Consider the following 22,677-nt stretch of genomic DNA (forward strand, 5'->3'; position numbering starts at 1 on the left):
CGTTTGCGACATGGACATTAATTAAGAAATATGTGAAGTAAATAATTGTTAAGATTTGACCTGTTATAATATAAGGTTCTTCAACAGGTCGTTTACCAATTCACGTTAGTAAGCATACATCAACTACTATAATTCAGAATAAAATTTGATTAATAGGTTAAAATTGAATGCCTCGGAATGGTGTTTTATTATAAAATGGTAAAATTATTAAGATTCTAATAGATAAAAATAATGCAATAACACCTCCTAACTTATTAGGGATAGATCGTAGAATTGCATATGCAAATAGGAAATATCATTCTGGTTGAATGTGAACTGGTGTTACTAATGGGTTGGCAGGTACAAAGTTATCTGGACCTCCTAATAGGTAAGGATTAATTAAACATAGTATAATTAATAATGATGTTATTATTACAAATGTAATAGAATCCTTAAAGGTAAAGTATGGATGGAATGGAATTTTTTCAATATCTCCATTTAGTCCAAGAGGATTATTAGATCCTGTTTGGTGAAGAAAAAATAAATGAATTGCTGCTATAGCAGCAATAATAAATGGTAATACAAAATGGAATGTGAAGAATCGATTTAATGTTGCATTATCAACAGCGAATCCTCCTCATACTCATTAGACTAAATCTGTTCCTAAGTATGGGATTGCTGATAATAAATTAGTAATTACTGTTGCACCTCAAAAAGATATTTGGCCTCAGGGTAAGACATATCCTATAAATGCAGTTGCTATAACTAAAAATAAAATCACTGTACCAATTATTCAGGTATGTATATATATATAAGATCCATAGTAAAATCCCCGTCCTACATGTAAGTAAATACAAATAAAAAATATAGATGCTCCATTTGCGTGTAAGGTTCGGATAATTCAACCATTATTTACGTCTCGGCAGATGTGTACTACACTACTGAATGCTATTTCAATATTTGATGTATAATGTATAGCTAAAAATAGTCCAGTTACGATTTGAATTACCAAACATAACCCTAATAGGGATCCAAAATTTCATCAAAATGAAATATTTGTTGGGGCAGGTAAGTCAATTAAAGAGTTATTAATAATTTTAATTAAAGGATGTCTTAATCGTAAGGGTTTATTCATTAGTAATTATCTTATTTTACGAATAGGTCCCTGATTAATATTGGTGATTTTAACAACTGCTAGTAGTGCTAAAAATAAATAAATTATTATTATTATTGTAATAATGAATGTTGGTCTATTATATAATTTTTCTAAAGATATTGTTATTTCTTGATAATTGATTGAATTATCAATATTTATAGTTTTGGTGTTTTTGAAAAAGTCTATAAATATAGATATATCTAGAATAATTAATATTAATATGATAAATACTCACATTATTAATGTAATAATTATAGTGATTGATTTAGGCTGAAATATTTCGTTTGATGCAATTCTTGTAATGTAAATAAATAATACTAGTATACCACCAAGAAATGTTAAAAATAAAATATATGATAATCAATATCTTTCTATTATTGTTCCTGTTATTAATCCAACTAGGAAGGTTTGAAGGATAATAAAAAGCATTATTGATATTGGGTGTCTTAATTTAATAAAATTAATATTTATTACATTTGATAATGATATAATTATTATTTTGATCATTTCAGGGGTTAGTTTATTTAAAATACCGGTTTTGGGGACCGATGATGGAAGCTTTTCCACCTCTGAAGTTTTAAAAGTGGGGGCTGGACTTATTTCCGGTTTGCAAGACCGGCGTTTTTTTTAAACTATTAAAACTAATGTTTATATTCTCTATTTTTACTTCTTTATTGATTTATTTTGCTGGTGTTTATGTTTTTTCTTCTAAACGTAAACATTTATTAATGGTTCTTTTGAGATTAGAATATATTGTTCTTTCTTTATTTATGTTAGTTATTGTTTTTCTTATTGAGTTTGATTATGATTATTTTTTTCCTGTTATTTTTTTAGTTTTTTCTGTTTGTGAGGGTTCTTTAGGTCTTTCTATTTTAGTTTCAATAATTCGTTCTCATGGTAATGATTTTTTTAATTCATTTGGTTTATCTTTATGTTAAAGTATTTATTTATAACTATTTTTTTGATCCCTCTTTGTTTATTAAATAATTGTTGATGGTTGGTTCATTCTTTAATGTTTCTGTCGGGTTTTGTTTTTATAATTTGTGTTTATTCATATGCTGATTTGAATATAATTAGATATTATTTTGGTATTGATTATTTTTCTTTTAGTTTAATTTTACTTAGTTTTTGGATTTGTTCTTTAATAATCACTGCTAGAGGTTCAGTTTATTTAAGTTCATATCATTCTAATTTTTTTGTTTTTATGGTTTTGATTTTAATAATTATGCTTTATTGTTCATTTGCTAGATTAAGTCTTCTTTCTTTTTATATTTTTTTTGAGGCTAGATTAGTTCCTACTTACTTTTAATTTTGGGTTGGGGTTATCAACCTGAGCGTTTGCAGGCTGGTGTTTATTTAATTTTTTATACTTTGGTTGCTAGATTACCTTTATTATTAGTTTTATTTAAGGTTTATGATGTTTCTAATACTTTATATTTTCCTTTATTGGTTGATTTTGGTTCTTATTATTTTATGTTTTATGTATTTATAATTTTGGCTTTTTTAGTTAAGATACCTATGTTTTTGGTTCATTTATGACTTCCTAAGGCTCATGTAGAGGCCCCTATTTCAGGTAGAATAATTCTTGCTGGTGTTTTATTAAAGTTAGGTGGTTATGGTATTTTTCGTGTTATAAAGGTTATTTCTTATTTGGGTTTAAAGTTTAATTATTTTTGATTGTCTTTAGGTTTATCTGGGGGTGTTATTGTAAGATTTATTTGTTTTCGTCAGGTTGATTTAAAGTCTTTAATTGCATATTCTTCTGTTACTCATATAAGAATGGTTATTGGTGGATTGATGACTATGAATTGATGAGGTTGTGTAGGTTCTCTTTCTCTAATGGTTGGTCATGGTTTATGTTCTTCTGGTTTATTTTGTTTATCTAATATTATTTATGAACGTTTAGGTAGACGAAGATTATTAATTAACAAGGGTATAATTAATTTGATGCCAAGAATGGCTTTATGATGATTTCTTTTAAGATCATCAAATATGGCTGCTCCTCCTTCTTTAAATTTGGTAGGTGAAATTAGATTATTAAATAGAATTATATCTTGATCTTCTTTTAGATTCTTTGCTTTGATTTTTTTATCTTTTTTTAGAGCTGTTTATACTTTGTATATTATTCTTATTCTCAGCATGGGAATTATTATTCTGGTGTTTATACTTGTTCTCTTGGTTATTTTCGTGAATATCATCTTTTACTTTTACATTGATTGCCTTTAAATATTCTCTGTTTAAAGGGTGAATATTTCTTTGTTTAGTTTGCTTAAGTAATTTAATTAAAAATATTGTTTTGTGGAATCAATGATATGAAGCTTTTCATCTTTATTTTCTATTTGTTCTTTGAGTTTTTTTTCTTTGTTTATTTCGAGAACTATAATTTTTATTTTAGGTATTTATTATTTAATAATTGATTATAGAGTTTTTGTTGAGTGAGAGCTTTTCAATTTAAATGGTCCTATAGTTGTTATAACTTTAATTTTGGATTGAATATCTCTTATTTTTATATCTTTTGTTATATATATTTCTTCTTTGGTTATTTATTATAGAGAGGATTATATATCTGGTGAAAAGAATATAAATCGTTTTATTATTATTGTTTTAATATTTATTCTTTCTATAGGTTTTTTAATTATTAGTCCTAATTTAATTAGAATTTTATTAGGTTGAGATGGTTTAGGTTTAGTTTCTTATTGTTTAGTTATTTATTATCAAAATGTAAAATCTTATAGTGCTGGTATATTAACTGCACTTTCTAATCGTATTGGTGATGTTGCTATTTTAATTTCTATTGCATGAATGTTAAATTTTGGTGGTTGAAATTATATTTATTATTATGATTTTGAAATGAAGCTCATTACTATATTAATTGTTTTAGCAGCTATAACTAAGAGAGCTCAGATTCCTTTCTCTTCATGACTTCCTGCTGCTATAGCAGCTCCTACTCCTGTTTCTGCTTTAGTTCATTCTTCTACTCTTGTTACTGCTGGTGTTTATTTATTAATTCGTTTTAGACCAATATTGGATACTTATAATTGTGGTTGATTTTTACTTTTAATTGGTTGTATAACTATATTTATGGCTGGATTGGGCGCTAATTTTGAGTTTGATTTAAAGAAGATTATTGCTCTTTCTACTTTAAGACAACTTGGTTTAATAATAAGAATTTTGGCTATAGGTTATCCAAAGCTTGCATTTTTTCATTTATTGGCTCATGTTTTATTTAAGGCATTATTATTTATATGTGCAGGTTCAATAATTCATAATTTGAAGGATTCTCAGGATATTCGTTTTATAGGATCAATTGTTAATTTCATACCTTTAACTTCAGTTTGTTTTAATGTTTCTAGTTTATCTTTGTGTGGAATACCTTTTTTAGCGGGATTTTATTCAAAGGATTTAATTCTTGAGATGGTTTGTTTAAGATGAATTAATTGTTTAATTTTTTTCTTTATTTTTTTTCTACTGGTTTAACTGCTTCTTATTCTTTTCGTTTGTTTTATTATTCAATATCTGGTGATAATAATTTTTATTCTAGATTTTCTTTTGATGATAAGGGTTATTATATTTCATTTGGAATAATTGGTCTATTGTTTGTTGCTGTTTTTGGTGGTAGTCTTTTATCTTGATTAATTTTTCCTATTCCTCATGAGATTGCTTTACCTTATTATTTAAAGTTTTTAACTATTACAGTTGTTATTTTAGGTGCTTATTTAGGTTATCTTATTTCTAATTTTGATTTTTCTCATAATTTATTTTCTTTAAGTATACTTTCTTTTGTTAGATTTGCTGGTTCTATATGATTTATACCTTTTCTTTCAACTAAGTTTATTAGATATATTCCTTTAAAAATAGGTTATTATTCATTTAAGTCATTTGATTATGGTTGAGGTGAATTACTTGGTGGTCAAGGTTTATATAGATTATTTATTTATTTAATTGGTTATATTCAAGGTTGATATGATTCTAATTTCAAGATTTATCTTTTAACTTTTATTTTTTGAATATTTATTTTGGTAATATTGTTTTTCGTTTACTTAAATAGCTTATAATTAGAGCGTGACACTGAAGATGTTAAGGAAGTATTTTTACTTTTAAGTATTTATAAATATAGATATATTATTTTTACAGTGAAAATGTAATGTTTTATTTAAACTATATAAATTTTAGAAATGTTAACGGAGTTTAACCGCTAATATAAAAAGTTAGCAGCTTTCATATTGGCTTTACATTTCCTTAATTGGAACTATTATAGTTCAATTATATTATTAACAGTAATACGCCTCTTTTTGGCTTCAATTAATAAGAATAAGGGTAGTACATACCAATCTTCCAGGTCGAAACTGACTGCAATATTTCGCTTCTTATTCTATTTAAGGTTGATTGATAATATCAATACTTTTTGAATGCAACCCAAATGTTATATTTAACTACAACCCTTTATTCTGCTCATTGTAATGCTCCTTGGTTTCATTCATGGTATAGTCCTCCTAATAGAACTAGAATAAAAAATATTGTTGATACTGTTCAGATTATAATGTCTGAAGTTTTAAAAATAATTACAATTGGTAGAATTAGTGCAATTTCTACATCAAAAATTAAAAAGATTACTGCGATTAGGAAGAATCGTATTGAGAATGGTATTCGTGCTGATCTTTTTGGATCAAACCCACATTCAAATGGTGATCTTTTTTCTCGATCATTAATTAATTTTTTTGATAGTGTTGTTGCCAGGATTATAACAATTATTGGAATAATAAATCTAATGAAAACTCTTGTTGATAGAATTAGAATTGTTTTTCTTGATTTATGTCAAGCTTTCTGATTGGAAGTCAAATGTACTATTTATACTAGAAAAACAATTATCTACCTCATCAATAAATAGAGATATATAAGAATAATCATACTATGTCTACGAAGTGTCAGTATCATGCTGCTGCTTCAAATCCAAAGTGATGTCTTGGTGAAAATTGATTTATTGAGTGTCGAAGTAGACATGTTGATAAAAAGATTGTTCCAATAATTACGTGTAAACCATGGAATCCTGTTGCAACAAAGAATGTTGATCCATAAACTGCATCTGCAATGGTAAAAGGTGCTTCTCAATATTCATATGCTTGAAGTATTGTAAAGTATAGTCCTAATAACACTGTGAAGAATAATCCTTGTAGTGCTTGAGTATGATTAGATTCCATTAAACTATGATATGCTCATGTTACTGTTACTCCTGATGCTAAAAGAATAGCTGTATTCAGTAATGGAATTTGTATAGGGTTAAAGGGTTGAATTCCTATTGGATATAAATAATTATATTAATTATAATATTTTATATTTAAATTAATAATTTTATTTATTATATCCAATTATAATAATATTAAATATTAAATTACATATTATTATATTTATTATATTGTAATAACCTATTTTAAGCTAAAAACATAAGTAGCTATAATCCTAGGTAAATAATTGCATTAAAATAATCAATTGATAATGGTAAGATGAACTTATAATACTTTAATTTCAATTAAATGTAATATATTAATATAAATTATTTATTATATATATATATAAAAAAATAAAATGAGCAGGATAAATTAATCCTAATTAAACAAAATAATACATAAAAGAATTTCAAAAAAAAACTTTCGATTTATATATTAAATAAATGAAGTGCCTGATTAAAGGGTTACCTTGATAGGGTAAATAAAGTAAATAAAATTACCTTCATTAAAATTACATAAGATGGAATTAAACTACCTCCTTTAGTATCAAAAACTAACGTGCATCATACACCTTAATGTAAAAAGGTAAGCTAAACAAGCTAATGGGTTCATACCCCATTTATAGAGGTATCAATCCTCTCCTTTTTAATGACCAACAACTCTACAAAACTTCTCTTCCTATCAACATTAATGATAGGAACGATCCTGTCCATTTCATCAAATTCCTGATTTGGGGTTTGAATAGGACTTGAGATCAACTTACTTTCATTTATTCCGCTCCTAACAAGAAATAAAAATATAATAATAAATGAATCATCAATTAAATATTTTATTGTCCAAGCAATAGCATCGACAATATTATTATTTTCAATTTTGCTGATTCAAATAAAATATCCCATGGGATGGGAAACAGAATTTATCCCATCAATAATAATTACATCTAGACTATTATTAAAGATTGGAGCTGCACCTTCCCATTTCTGATTTCCAGAAGTTAAAGGAGCATCAAGATGAAATAATTGTTTAACATTAATAACATGACAAAAAATCGCCCCAATAATGGTCTTATCTTATTGTATTCAATTAAGAACTTTTATTTGAACAATTATTATCTTAAGAATTATTATTGGGGCAATAGGAGGTTTAAATCAAACATCCTTACGACAACTTTTAGCATATTCATCAATCAGACATCTAGGTTGAATAATTAGATCATTAACAGTCAGAGAAAACATCTGAGAACTATACTTCATTATTTACTCACTATTAAGATTAATTATAGTTTTATTATTTAAGCAAATAAATTTATTTTTCATAAATCAAATTTATTCAGCCAGAAATATAAAAACCGAAATTAAATTCATAATATTCTTATCTTTATTATCTTTAGGTGGACTACCACCATTCCTTGGATTCTTACCAAAATGAATTGTAATACAATCATTAATAGAAAACAATATAACAACTATTATAACTATTATAGTTGTATTAAGTACAATTACACTCTACTACTATATACGTATTAGATTCTCAGCTCTAATTATATCATACACAGAAAATTCGTGATCTATAAAGATAAAGTCCCAAAAATCAAGAATCATTCTTCCTATAACAGTAATAATTTCAACAATAGGATTGATTTCAACATCAACCTTAATTTCATTATACTAAGGACTTAAGTTAATCAAACTAATAACCTTCAAAGTTATAATTAAAAGAATAATCTTTTAGGCCTTAGTAAAATTTTACACCTCTAGAATTGCAGTCTAGAATCATAATTGAATATAAGACCTAAATATGATAAGAGAGAAAACATCTCATAAGTAGATTTACAGTCTACCACCTAAAATTCAGCCATCTTACCGCAAAAATGATTATTCTCAACAAACCATAAGGACATTGGTACTTTATACTTCATATTTGGAGCATGAGCAGGAATAGTAGGAACATCAATAAGAATACTTATTCGTGCTGAACTTGGCCAACCCGGATCTCTAATTGGGGATGACCTGATTTATAATGTTATTATTACAGCTCACGCATTCGTAATAATTTTCTTTATAGTAATACCTATTATAATTGGTGGATTTGGTAATTGACTTGTTCCACTAATAATTGGTGCACCAGATATAGCATTTCCACGAATAAATAATATAAGTTTTTGATTACTACCACCTTCACTAACCCTTCTTCTTACATCTTCTATAGTAGATAATGGTGCTGGTACAGGATGAACAGTTTACCCTCCTCTAGCAGGAGCTATTGCACACGGGGGTGCATCTGTAGATCTAGCTATTTTTTCACTGCACTTAGCAGGTGTATCATCTATTCTTGGTGCAGTGAATTTCATTACAACAGCAATTAATATACGATCAGAAAGTATAACTTTAGATCAAACACCTTTATTTGTATGATCTGTAGCTATTACAGCATTACTTCTCCTTCTTTCACTTCCAGTTTTAGCAGGAGCTATTACTATATTATTAACAGATCGAAATTTAAATACATCATTCTTTGACCCTGCAGGAGGGGGTGACCCAATTCTATATCTACATCTATTTTGATTCTTTGGACACCCAGAAGTTTATATTTTAATTCTACCGGGGTTCGGAATTATTTCACATATTGTATGTCAAGAAAGAGGAAAAATTGAATCATTTGGAACATTAGGTATAATTTATGCTATACTATCAATTGGACTAATAGGATTTATTGTATGAGCACATCATATATTTACAGTAGGAATGGATGTTGACACACGAGCATATTTTACATCAGCAACAATAATTATTGCTGTACCTACAGGAATTAAGGTATTTAGATGATTAGCTACATTATATGGAACTAAATTCAAGTTCAATCCACCATTATTATGAGCTCTAGGATTTATTTTCCTATTTACAATTGGTGGATTAACAGGATTAGTATTAGCAAATTCATCACTTGATATAGTATTACATGATACATATTATGTAGTAGCCCACTTTCATTATGTATTATCTATAGGAGCAGTATTTGCAATTATAGGAGGTGTCATTCAATGATATCCAATATTTACAGGATTAACTATAAATAATACATGATTAAAAATCCAATTTACAATTATATTCATTGGAGTAAATTTAACATTCTTTCCTCAACACTTCCTAGGATTAGCAGGAATACCTCGACGATACTCTGACTACCCAGACGCATATACATCATGAAACGTAGTATCAAGAATTGGGTCTACAATTTCTATTGTAGGAATCATTATATTCATTGTAATTATATGAGAAAGAATGATTACAAACCGAGCAATTATATTTAGAGCTAACATAAGAAGATCAACAGAATGACTACAAAATGACCCTCCTGCAGAACATAGTTACTCAGAATTACCATTAATCTCTAGATTCTAATATGGCAGATTAGTGCAGTAGATTTAAGCTCTACAAATAAAGGTTTGACCTTTTATTAGAAAATATTTATTAATGGCAACATGATCAAATTTATCTCTTCAAGATGGAGCTTCACCATTAATGGAGCAATTATCATTCTTTCATGATCATACTATGGTCGTATTATTATTAATTACAGTAATTGTAGGTTATGCCCTAAGTTATATATTATTTATTGCCTATACTAACCGTAATATACCTCATGGACATTTAATTGAAACAATCTGAACAGCTTTACCAGCAATTACATTAATTTTTATTGCCCTTCCATCATTACGACTATTATATTTACTTGATGATTCAGTAGATGCAATAATTACAATTAAAACCATTGGACGACAATGATATTGAAGATATGAATATTCAGACTTCATAGACGTAGAATTTGACACTTATATAACACCAGAACAAGACCTAGAAAATGATGGATTCCGACTACTAGATGTAGATAACCGAACAATCCTACCAATAAATACAGAAGTACGAGTATTAACAAGAGCATCAGATGCTCTACACTCATGAGCAGTTCCTGCATTAGGGGTTAAAATTGATGCAACGCGAGGTCGGTTAAATCAAGGAACATTCACAATAAATCGACCTGGATTATTCTTTGGACAATGCTCAGAAATCTGTGGAGCAAACCACAGATTTATACCAATTGTAATTGAAAGAACTTCAGTAAATTTATTTATTAAGTGATTATCTAAGATAATTTAAGGAGTTAGTTAAAATAAATAACATTAGAGTGTCAATCTAAAGTAACTAAAAAAAGTTAGTACACCTTGAAATTCATCAGATGACTGAAAGTAAGTAATGGTCTCTTAAACCAAATAATAGTAAATTAACGACTACTTCTGATGGGGAAATTATATCCAAATCCCTCAAATATCCCCTCTTATATGATTCTCACTATTGATTATAGTTTCAGCTACATTAATCTTGTTTAATCAAATAAACTTCTTCTCATTTAAACCTAACCTTATTAAAAGAGCAGAAAAAGGAACAATTGAAATAAAAAACTTAAATTGAAAATGATAACAAATCTATTCTCAACATTTGACCCATCAACTAACATCTTTAATTTATCATTAAATTGAACTAGAACATTTCTAGGACTATTATTAATCCCATCACTATTTTGACTTACACCATCACGAATTAACATTATCTGAAATAAACTAAATTTAACCATACATAATGAATTTAAAACACTTCTTGGACCAAAATCATTTAATGGAACAACATTCATTTTCATCTCAATTTTTATTATAATATTATTTAACAATTTCATAGGATTATTCCCTTATATTTTTACTAGAACAAGACATTTAGCATTAACATTTGCAATTGCCCTACCTATATGGCTAAGATTTATATTATATATATATATATATATATATATATATATATATATATATATATATATATATATATATATATATATATATATATATATATATATATATATATATATATATATTATATATTATATATATTTTATATTATTTGGATGAATTAACCATACTAATCATATATTTACACACCTTGTACCACAAGGTACACCGCCTGCATTAATATCATTTATAGTACTAATTGAAACAATTAGTAATGTTATTCGACCAGGTACATTAGCAGTACGGTTGGCAGCAAATATAATTGCAGGACACTTATTATTAACCTTATTAGGAAACACAGGACCATCTATAGCAATAAACTTAATCCCATTACTAATTATAATTTTATAATTAAATTAATAATCTTAATAAAAAACCTAAAATATTTATAAAATCAAAATAAAAAATAATGAACTAAAACGTAATCTTAAAGATAGCTGGTTTAAAGCTTACTATTATATTTCTATAAAATAAATTATAGATTATTAACTTCAAAGCTTATCCCTTAAAGAATAAATAAGTTAATATTTTTACTTAAAAAATTAAATAAAAACAAATAACTTTAAAAAATTAAATTTTTTCTTAAGATATCTTGGGAAACGATTAACATCTCATTTCTATAAATAATTTAATAATAATTATGATACATTAACTATAAATTATTTATAAATCAACCCAAATCGAGACAAGTAAAATAAATACTATTTTATTTAATTTAACTGATATTGGCTCTGAGATGTGTACACATCGCCCGTCGCTCTCATTATTGATTATTCTATTTTATTTTAAAGTAGCTTCAATTTAGATGAGATAAGTCGAAACATAGTAGATGTACTGGAAAGTGTATCTAGGAAGAGTTTCAAGATATAACTTATTAGTAAAGTGTTTCATTTACACTGAAAATTTTTCTGTGCAAATCAGGATATCTTGATTATTTATTTTATTATATTTATTTTTTGTTTATTTAATTATTTAATATAAATAATTTTATTGTATTTTTGTCTTAGTATATTTTATAGAATTGATTTTTTAAATTATAGTTTATTGGTAATGTAAGTGTTTTATGAAATATTATTTTAAATTTTTTTAAGTAGATTTTATTAATCGTACCTTTTGTATCAGGGTTTATCAAAATTTTAGTATTTATTTTACTTGTCTCGATTTGGGTTGATTTATAAATAATTTATAGTTAATGTATTATAATTATTATTAAATTATTTATAGAAATGAGATGTTAATCGTTTCCAAAGATATCTAGTTTCTCAAGAAAAATTTTTTTTTTTAAAGTTATTTGTTTTTATTTAATTTTTTAAGTAAAAATATTAACTTATTTATTCTTTAAGGGATAAGCTTTGAAGTTAATAACCTATAATTTATTTTATAGAAATATAATAGTAAGCTTTAAACCAGCTATCTTTAAGATTACGTTTTAGTTCATATTTTTTATTTTGATTTTATAAATATTTTAGGTTTTTTATTAAGATTATTAATTTAATTTTAAAATTTTTGTAATAATGATAGAATTAGTATATTTATTTGTATGAAATTTCTACCTTGTGAACTTATTATAAGGAACTAGGCAAAATTGATTTCCGCCTGTTTATCAAAAACATGTCCTCTTGTTTATATTTTGAGGTCTGGCCTGCTCACTGAGCGTATTTTTAAAGAGCCGCGGTATTTTGACCGTGCAAAGGTAGCATAATCATTAGTCTCTTAATTAGTGGCTGGAATGAATGGCTTGACGAGAAATCAACTGTCTCTTAATAAATTTTTGAATTTAACTTTTGAGTCAAAAGGCTTAAATTCTTCTTTAGGACGAGAAGACCCTATAGAGCTTGACATTTTACTTTTATATAGTTTTTTGTTTGTCTTTCTATATTTAATGATGATGTTTTGTTGGGGTGACATGAAGAATAGATAAACTCTTCATTATTATATCATTTATTTATGTTTGTTATTTTGATCCATAGTTTATGATCATAAGATTAAGTTACCTTAGGGATAACAGCGTAATTGTTTTTGAGAGCTCATATCGACAAAGCAGATTGCGACCTCGATGTTGGATTAAGAAAAATTTTGGGTGCAGGAGCCCAATGATTAGGTCTGTTCGACCTTTAAATTCTTACATGATCTGAGTTCAGACCGGCGTGAGCCAGGTCGGTTTCTATCCTAAGATTGTTAATCCATATTAGTACGAAAGGACCATATGGTTAAAATATTTTTTGTTATATTGATTAATATTAATTTATTTTTTATTTTGACAGATTAATGTGTTGAATTTAGAATTCATATATGTAGATTTTTTCAACAAATAGTATTGATACTTTATGATTTATTTATATTTATTTTGAATTTTCTTTTATTGGTTATTTGTGTTTTAATTAGTGTTGCCTTTTTAACTTTATTAGAGCGTAAGGTTTTAGGTTATATTCAGATTCGAAAGGGTCCAAATAAGGTAGGTTTTGTTGGAATTCCTCAGCCATTTAGAGATGCTATTAAGTTAATTTGTAAGGAGCAGCCAATTCCTATTATATCTAATTACCTACTTTATTATTTTTCCCCTGTTTTTAATTTAATGATTTCTTTAGCCGTTTGAGTAATTTTTCCTTATTTAACTTATATGTGTTCTTTTTCTTATGGATTTTTATTTTTTTTATGTTGTACTAGATTAGGTGTTTATACTGTTATAATTGCTGGTTGATCTTCTAATTCAAATTATTCATTATTAGGTTCTCTTCGTTCTGTTGCTCAAACAATTTCTTATGAAGTTAGTTTAGCTTTAATTTTATTGTCTTTAATTATTTTAATTGGTAGTTTTAATATGTTTGATTTTATAAACTATCAGCTTTATTGTTGATTTATTATTATTTCTTTTCCTTTAGCTTTAGCTTGTTTTGCTTCTTGCTTAGCTGAAACTAATCGTACTCCTTTTGATTTTGCTGAAGGGGAATCTGAGTTAGTTTCAGGATTTAATATTGAGTATGGTGCGGGTGGTTTTACTTTAATTTTTTTAGCTGAATATACTAGAATTGTCTTCATAAGAATGTTATTGGCTTTAATTTTTTTGGGCGGTGATTTTTATTCTTTTATATTTTTTATTAAGCTTGCTATTATATCTTTTGGTTTTATTTGGGTTCGTTGAACATTACCACGGTTCCGTTATGATAAATTAATGTACTTAGCTTGAAAAAGTTTTTTACCTTTATCTTTGAACTTTTTTATTTTCTTTGTTGGTTTAAAGATTTTATTTATCTCATTTGTTTAGTGAAATTTTTTGAGAAAAGTTAATAGAAGAGTTAAACTTCTAATTTTATGTTTTCAAAACATATGCTTTTCCTAAGCTAATTAACTTTATTCCTTAATTAATTTATCTCATGCGTTTGCGACATGGACATTAATTAAGAAATATGTGAAGTAAATAATTGTTAAGATTTGACCTGTTATAATATAAGGTTCTTCAACAGGTCGTTTACCAATTCACGTTAGTAAGCATACAACAACTACTATAATTCAGAATAAAATTTGATTAATAGGGTAAAATTGAATGCCTCGGAATGGTGTTTTATTATAAAATGGTAAAATTATTAAGATTCTAATTGATAAAAATAATGCAATAACACCTCCTAACTTATTAGGGATAGATCGTAGAATTGCATATGCAAATAGGAAATATCATTCTGGTTGAATGTGAACTGGTGTTACTAATGGGTTGGCAGGTACAAAGTTATCTGGATCTCCTAATAGGTAAGGATTAATTAAACATAGTATAATTAATAATGATGTTATTATTACAAATGTAATAGAATCCTTAAAGGTAAAGTATGGATGGAATGGAATTTTTTCAATATCTCCATTAAGTCCAAGAGGATTATTAGATCCTGTTTGGTGAAGAAAAAATAAATGAATTGCTGCTATAGCAGCAATAATAAATGGTAATACAAAATGGAATGTGAAGAATCGATTTAATGTTGCATTATCAACAGCCAATCCTCCTCATACTAATTGGACTAAATCTGTTCCTAAGTATGGGATTGCTGATAATAAATTAGTAATTACTGTTGCACCTCAAAAAGATATTTGGCCTCAGGGTAAGACATATCCTATAAATGCAGTTGCTATAACTAAAAATAAAATCACTGTACCAATTATTCAGGTATGTATATATATATAAGATCCATAGTAAATTCCCCGTCCTACATGTAAGTAAATACAAATAAAAAATATAGATGCTCCATTTGCGTGTAAGGTTCGGATAATTCAACCATTATTTACGTCTCGGCAGATGTGTACTACACTACTGAATGCTATTTCAATATTTGATGTATAATGTATAGCTAAAAATAGTCCAGTTACGATTTGAATTACCAAACATAACCCTAATAGGGATCCAAAATTTCATCAAAATGAAATATTTGTTGGGGCAGGTAAGTCAATTAAAGAGTTATTAATAATTTTAATTAAAGGATGTCTTAATCGTAAGGGTTTATTCATTAGTAATTATCTTATTTTACGAATAGGTCCCTGATTAATATTGGTGATTTTAACAACTGCTAGTAGTGCTAAAAATAAATAAATTATTATTATTATTGTAATAATGAATGTTGGTCTATTATATAATTTTTCTAAAGATATTGTTATTTCTTGATAATTGATTGAATTATCAATATTTATAGTTTTGGTGTTTTTGAAAAAGTCTATAAATATAGATATATCTAGAATAATTAATATTAATATGATAAATACTCACATTATTAATGTAATAATTATAGTGATTGATTTAGGCTGAAATATTTCGTTTGATGCAATTCTTGTAATGTAAATAAATAATACTAGTATACCACCAAGAAATGTTAAAAATAAAATATATGATAATCAATATCTTTCTATTATTGTTCCTGTTATTAATCCAACTAGGAAGGTTTGAAGGATAATAAAAAGCATTATTGATATTGGGTGTCTTAATTAATTAAAATTAATATTTATTACATTTGAAAATGATATAATTATTATTTTGATCATTTCAGGGGTTAGTTTATTTAAAATACCGGTTTTGGGGACCGATGATGGAAGCTTTTCCACCTCTGAAGTTTTAAAAGTGGGGGCTGGACTTATTTCCGGTTTACAAGACCGGCGTTTTTTTTAAACTATTAAAACTAATGTTTATATTCTCTATTTTTACTTCTTTATTGATTTATTTTGCTGGTGTTTATGTTTTTCTTCTAAACGTAAACATTTATTAATGGTTCTTTTGAGATTAGAATATATTGTTCTTTCTTTATTTATGTTAGTTATTGTTTTTCTTATTGAGTTTGATTATGATTATTTTTTTCCTGTAATTTTTTTAGTTTTTTCTGTTTGTGAGGGTGCTTTAGGTCTTTCTATTTTAGTTTCAATAATTCGTTCTCATGGTAATGATTTTTTTAATTCTTTTGGTTTATCTTTATGTTAAAGTATTTATTTATAACTATTTTTTTGATCCCTCTTTGTTTATTAAATAATTGTTGATGGTTGGTTCATTCTTTAATGTTTCTGTCGGGTTTTGTTTTTATAATTTGTGTTTATTCATATGCTGATTTGAATATAATTAGATATTATTTTGGTATTGATTATTTTTCTTTTAGTTTAATTTTACTTAGTTTTTGGATTTGTTCTTTAATAATCACTGCTAGAGGTTCAGTTTACTTAAGTTCATATCATTCTAATTTTTTTGTTTTTATGGTTTTGATTTTAATAATTATGCTTTATTGTTCATTTGCTAGATTAAGTCTTCTTTCTTTTTATATTTTTTTTGAGGCTAGATTAGTTCCTACTTTACTTTTAATTTTGGGTTGGGGTTATCAACCTGAGCGTTTGCAGGCTGGTGTTTATTTAATTTTTTATACTTTGGTTGCTAGATTACCTTTATTATTAGTTTTATTTAAGGTTTATGATTTTTCTAATACTTTATATTTTTCTTTATTGGTTGATTTTGGTTCTTATTATTTTATGTTTTATGTATTTATAATTTTGGCTTTTTTAGTTAAGATACCTATGTTTTTGGTTCATTTATGACTTCCTAAGGCTCATGTAGAGGCCCCTATTTCAGGTAGAATAATTCTTGCTGGTGTTTTATTAAAGTTAGGTGGTTATGGTATTTTTCGTGTTATAAAGGTTATTTCTTATTTGGGTTTAAAGTTTAATTATTTTTGATTGTCTTTAGGTTTATCTGGGGGTGTTATTGTAAGATTTATTTGTTTTCGTCAGGTTGATTTAAAGTCTTTAATTGCATATTCTTCTGTTGCTCATATAAGAATGGTTATTGGTGGATTGATGACTATGAATTGATGAGGTTGTGTAGGTTCTCTTTCTCTAATGGTTGGTCATGGTTTATGTTCTTCTGGTTTATTTTGTTTATCTAATATTATGTATTATCTATAGGAGCAGTATTTGCAATTATAGGAGGTGTCATTCAATGATATCCACTATTTACAGGATTAACTATAAATAATACATGATTAAAAATCCAATTTACAATTATATTCATTGGAGTAAATTTAACATTCTTTCCTCAACACTTCCTAGGATTAGCAGGAATAGCTCGACGATACTCTGACTACCCAGACGCATATACATCATGAAACGTAGTATCAAGAATTGGGTCTACTATTTCTATTGTAGGAATCATTATATTCATTGTAATTATATGAGAAAGAATGATTACAAACCGAGCAATTATATTTAGAGCTAACATAAGAAGATCAACAGAATGACTACAAAATAACCCTCCTGCAGAACATAGTTACTCAGAATTACCATTAATCTCTAGATTCTAATATGGCAGATTAGTGCAGTAGATTTAAGCTCTACAAATAAAGGTTTGACCTTTTATTAGAAAATATTTATTAATGGCAACATGATCAAATTTATCTCTTCAAGATGGAGCTTCACCATTAATGGAGCAATTATCATTCTTTCATGATCATACTATGGTCGTATTATTATTAATTACAGTAATTGTAGGTTATGCCCTAAGTTATATATTATTTATTGCCTATACTAACCGTAATATACTTCATGGACATTTAATTGAATCAATCTGAACAGCTTTACCAGCAATTACATTAATTTTTATTGCCCTTCCATCATTACGACTATTATATTTACTTGATGATTCAGTAGATGCAATAATTACAATTAAAACCATTGGACGACAATGATATTGATGATATGAATATTCAGACTTCATAGACATAGAATTTGACACTTATATAACACCAGAACAACACCTAGAAAATGATGGATTCCGACTACTAGATGTAGATAACCGAACAATCCTACCAATAAATACAGAAGTACGAGTATTAACAAGAGCATCAGATGTTCTACACTCATGAGCAGTTCCTGCATTAGGGGTTAAAATTGATGCAACGCCAGGTTTGTTAAATCAAGGAACATTCACAATAAATCGACCTGGATTATTCTTTGGACAATGCTCAGAAATCTGTGGAGCAAACCACAGATTTATACCAATTGTAATTGAAAGAACTTCAGTAAATTTATTTATTAAGTGATTATCTAAGATAATTTAAAGAGTTAGTTAAAATAAATAACATTAGAGTGTCAATCTAAAGTAACTAAAAAAAATTAGTACACCTTGAAATTCATCAGATGAGTGAAAGTAAGTAATGGTCTCTTAAACCAAATAATAGTAAATTAACGACTACTTCTGATGGGGAAATTATATCCAAATCCCTCAAATATCCCCTCTTATATGATTCTCACTATTCATTATATTTTCAGCTACATTAATCTTGTTTAATCAAATAAACTTCTTCTCATTTAAACCTAACCTTATTAAAAGAGCAGAAAAAGGAACAATTGAAATAAAAAACTTAAATTGAAAATGATAACAAATCTATTCTCAACATTTGACCCATCAACTAACATCTTTAATTTATCATTAAATTGAACTAGAACATTTCTAGGACTATTATTAATCCCATCACTATTTTGACTTACACCATCACGAATTAACATTATCTGAAATAAACTAAATTTAACCTTACATAATGAATTTAAAACACTTCTTGGACCAAAATCATTTAATGGAACAACATTCATTTTCATCTCAATTTTTATTATAATATTATTTAACAATTTCATAGGATTATTCCCTTATATTTTTACTAGAACAAGACATTTAGCATTAACATTTGCAATTGCCCTACCTATATGGCTAAGATTTATATTATTTGGATAAATTAACCATACTAATCATATATTTACACACCTTGTACCACAAGGTACACCGCCTGCATTAATATCATTTATAGTACTAATTGAAACAATTAGTAATGTTATTCGACCAGGTACATTAGCAGTACGGTTGGCAGCAAATATAATTGCAGGACACTTATTATTAACCTTATTAGGAAACACAGGACCATCTATAGCAATAAACTTAATCTCATTACTAATTATTGGACAAATACTTCTATTAATTCTAGAATCAGCAGTAGCAATAATTCAAGCCTATGTTTTCTCAATTCTAAGAACTCTATATTCTAGAGAAGTATATTAAACCTATGTTAACAACTCACTCAAACCACCCATTCCACTTAGTAGACTATAGACCTTGACCATTAACAGGAGCAATTGGAGCAATAGTCCTAGTATCAGGACTAGCAAAATGATTCCACCTATTTAATATTAACTTATTCATAATTGGATTTGGAATTACCCTACTAACTATAATTCAATGATGACGAGATGTAGTACGAGAAGGAACATATCAAGGATTACATACAGGATTTGTATCAATTGGATTACGATGAGGAATAATTTTATTTATGGCATCAGAGGTATTATTTTTCGTTTCTTTTTTTTGAGCATTCTTTAGAAGAAGATTAGCACCAACAATTGAACTAGGAATACTATGACCTCCAATAGGAATTCAACCCTTTAACCCTATACAAATTCCATTACTTAATACAGCTATTCTTTTAGCATCAGGAGTAACAGTAACATGAGCACATCATAGTTTAATGGAATCTAATCATACTCAAGCACTACAAGGATTATTCTTCACAGTGTTATTAGGACTATACTTTACAATACTTCAAGCATATGAATATTGAGAAGCACCTTTTACCATTGCAGATGCAGTTTATGGATCAACATTCTTTGTTGCAACAGGATTCCATGGTTTACACGTAATTATTGGAACAATCTTTTTATCAACATGTCTACTTCGACACTCAATAAATCAATTTTCACCAAGACATCACTTTGGATTTGAAGCAGCAGTATGATACTGACACTTCGTAGACGTAGTATGATTATTCTTATTTATCTCTATTTATTGATGAGGTAGATAATTGTTTTTCTAGTATAAATAGTACATTTGACTTCCAATCAGAAAGCTTGATATAAATCAAGAAAATCAATTCTAATTCTATCAACAAGAGTTTTCATTACATTTATTATTCCAATAATTGTTATAATCCTGGCAACAACACTATCAAAAAAATTAATTAATGATCGAGAAAAAAGATCACCATTTGAATGTGGGTTTGATCCAAAAAGATCAGCACGAATACCATTCTCAATACGATTCTTCCTAATCGCAGTAATCTTTTTAATTTTTGATGTAGAAATTGCACTAATTCTACCAATTGTAATTATTTTTAAAACTTCAGACATTATAATCTGAACAGTATCAACAATATTTTTTATTCTAGTTCTATTAGGAGGACTATACCATGAATGAAACCAAGGAGCATTACAATGAGCAGAATAAAGGGTTGTAGTTAAATATAACATTTGGGTTGCATTCAAAAAGTATTGATATTATCAATCAACCTTAAATAGAATAAGAAGCGAAATATTGCAGTCAGTTTCGACCTGGAAGATTGGTATGTACTACCCTTATTCTTATTAATTGAAGCCAAAAAGAGGCGTATTACTGTTAATAATATAATTGAACTATAATAGTTCCAATTAAGGAAATGTAAAGCCAATATGAAAGCTGCTAACTTTTTATATTAGCGGTTAAACTCCGTTAACATTTCTAAAATTTATATAGTTTAAATAAAACATTACATTTTCACTGTAAAAATAATATATCTATATTTATAAATACTTAAAAGTAAAAATACTTCCTTAACATCTTCAGTGTCACGCTCTAATTATAAGCTATTTAAGTAAACGAAAAACAATATTACCAAAATAAATATTCAAAAAATAAAAGTTAAAAGATAAATCTTGAAATTAGAATCATATCAACCTTGAATATAACCAATTAAATAAATAAATAATCTATATAAACCTTGACCACCAAGTAATTCACCTCAACCATAATCAAATGACTTAGATGAATAATAACCAATTTTTAAAGGAATATATCTAATAAACTTAGTTGAAAGAAAAGGTATAAATCATATAGAACCAGCAAATCTAACAAAAGAAAGTATACTTAAAGAAAATAAATTATGAGAAAAATCAAAATTAGAAATAAGATAACCTAAATAAGCACCTAAAATAACAACTGTAATAGTTAAAAACTTTAAATAATAAGGTAAAGCAATCACATGAGGAATAGGAAAAATTAATCAAGATAAAAGACTACCACCAAAAACAGCAACAAACAATAGACCAATTATTCCAAATGAAATATAATAACCCTTATCATCAAAAGAAAATCTAGAATAAAAATTATTATCACCAGATATTGAATAATAAAACAAACGAAAAGAATAAGAAGCAGTTAAACCAGTAGAAAAAAAATAAAGAAAAAAAATTAAACAATTAATTCATCTTAAACAAACCATCTCAAGAATTAAATCCTTTGAATAAAATCCCGCTAAAGAAGGTATTCCACACAAAGATAAACTAGAAACATTAAAACAAACTGAAGTTAAAGGTATGAAATTAACAATTGATCCTATAAAACGAATATCCTGAGAATCCTTCAAATTATGAATTATTGAACCTGCACATATAAATAATAATGCCTTAAATAAAGCATGAGCCAATAAATGAAAAAATGCAAGCTTTGGATAACCTATAGCCAAAATTCTTATTATTAAACCAAGTTGTCTTAAAGTAGAAAGAGCAATAATCTTCTTTAAATCAAACTCAAAATTAGCGCCCAATCCAGCCATAAATATAGTTATACAACCAATTAAAAGTAAAAATCAACCACAATTATAAGTATCCAATATTGGTCTAAAACGAATTAATAAATAAACACCAGCAGTAACAAGAGTAGAAGAATGAACTAAAGCAGAAACAGGAGTAGGAGCTGCTATAGCAGCAGGAAGTCATGAAGAGAAAGGAATCTGAGCTCTCTTAGTTATAGCTGCTAAAACAATTAATATAGTAATGAGTTTTATTTCAAAAGAATCAGAAATAAAATCATAATAATAAATATAATTTCAACCACCAAAATTTAACATTCATGCAATAGAAATTAAAATAGCAACATCACCAATACGATTAGAAAG

The 22,677-nt window shown here is 26.9% G+C and overlaps 3 long non-coding RNA genes and 1 pseudogene across 3 annotated transcripts in view; 2 read left to right on the forward strand and 2 right to left on the reverse strand.

The window, feature by feature from the left end:
• LOC126306487 (uncharacterized) lies at positions 1 to 15,365 on the forward strand. The gene is made up of 2 exons (XR_007553558.1): positions 1 to 156; positions 14,728 to 15,365. It is a non-coding gene; the product is annotated as an uncharacterized LOC126306487 (long non-coding RNA).
• The window catches only part of LOC126306479 (uncharacterized), a 62,627-nt gene that overhangs the window by 1,780 nt on the left and 38,170 nt on the right, over positions 1 to 22,677 (forward strand). The window lies entirely within an intron of this gene.
• The window catches only part of LOC126306485 (uncharacterized), a 23,204-nt gene continuing 8,752 nt past the window's right edge, over positions 8,226 to 22,677 (reverse strand). The window contains exon 2 of the long non-coding RNA XR_007553555.1: positions 8,226 to 8,430. This is a non-coding gene — a long non-coding RNA (uncharacterized LOC126306485). The remainder of the gene's footprint in view (positions 8,431 to 22,677) is intronic.
• On the reverse strand, positions 21,377 to 22,536 carry LOC126306446 (NADH-ubiquinone oxidoreductase chain 5-like; annotated as a pseudogene).

The sequence above is a fragment of the Schistocerca gregaria genome, unplaced genomic scaffold (assembly GCF_023897955.1).
Source record: "Schistocerca gregaria isolate iqSchGreg1 unplaced genomic scaffold, iqSchGreg1.2 ptg000333l, whole genome shotgun sequence".
NCBI classification, from domain to species: Eukaryota; Metazoa; Arthropoda; class Insecta; order Orthoptera; family Acrididae; genus Schistocerca; species Schistocerca gregaria.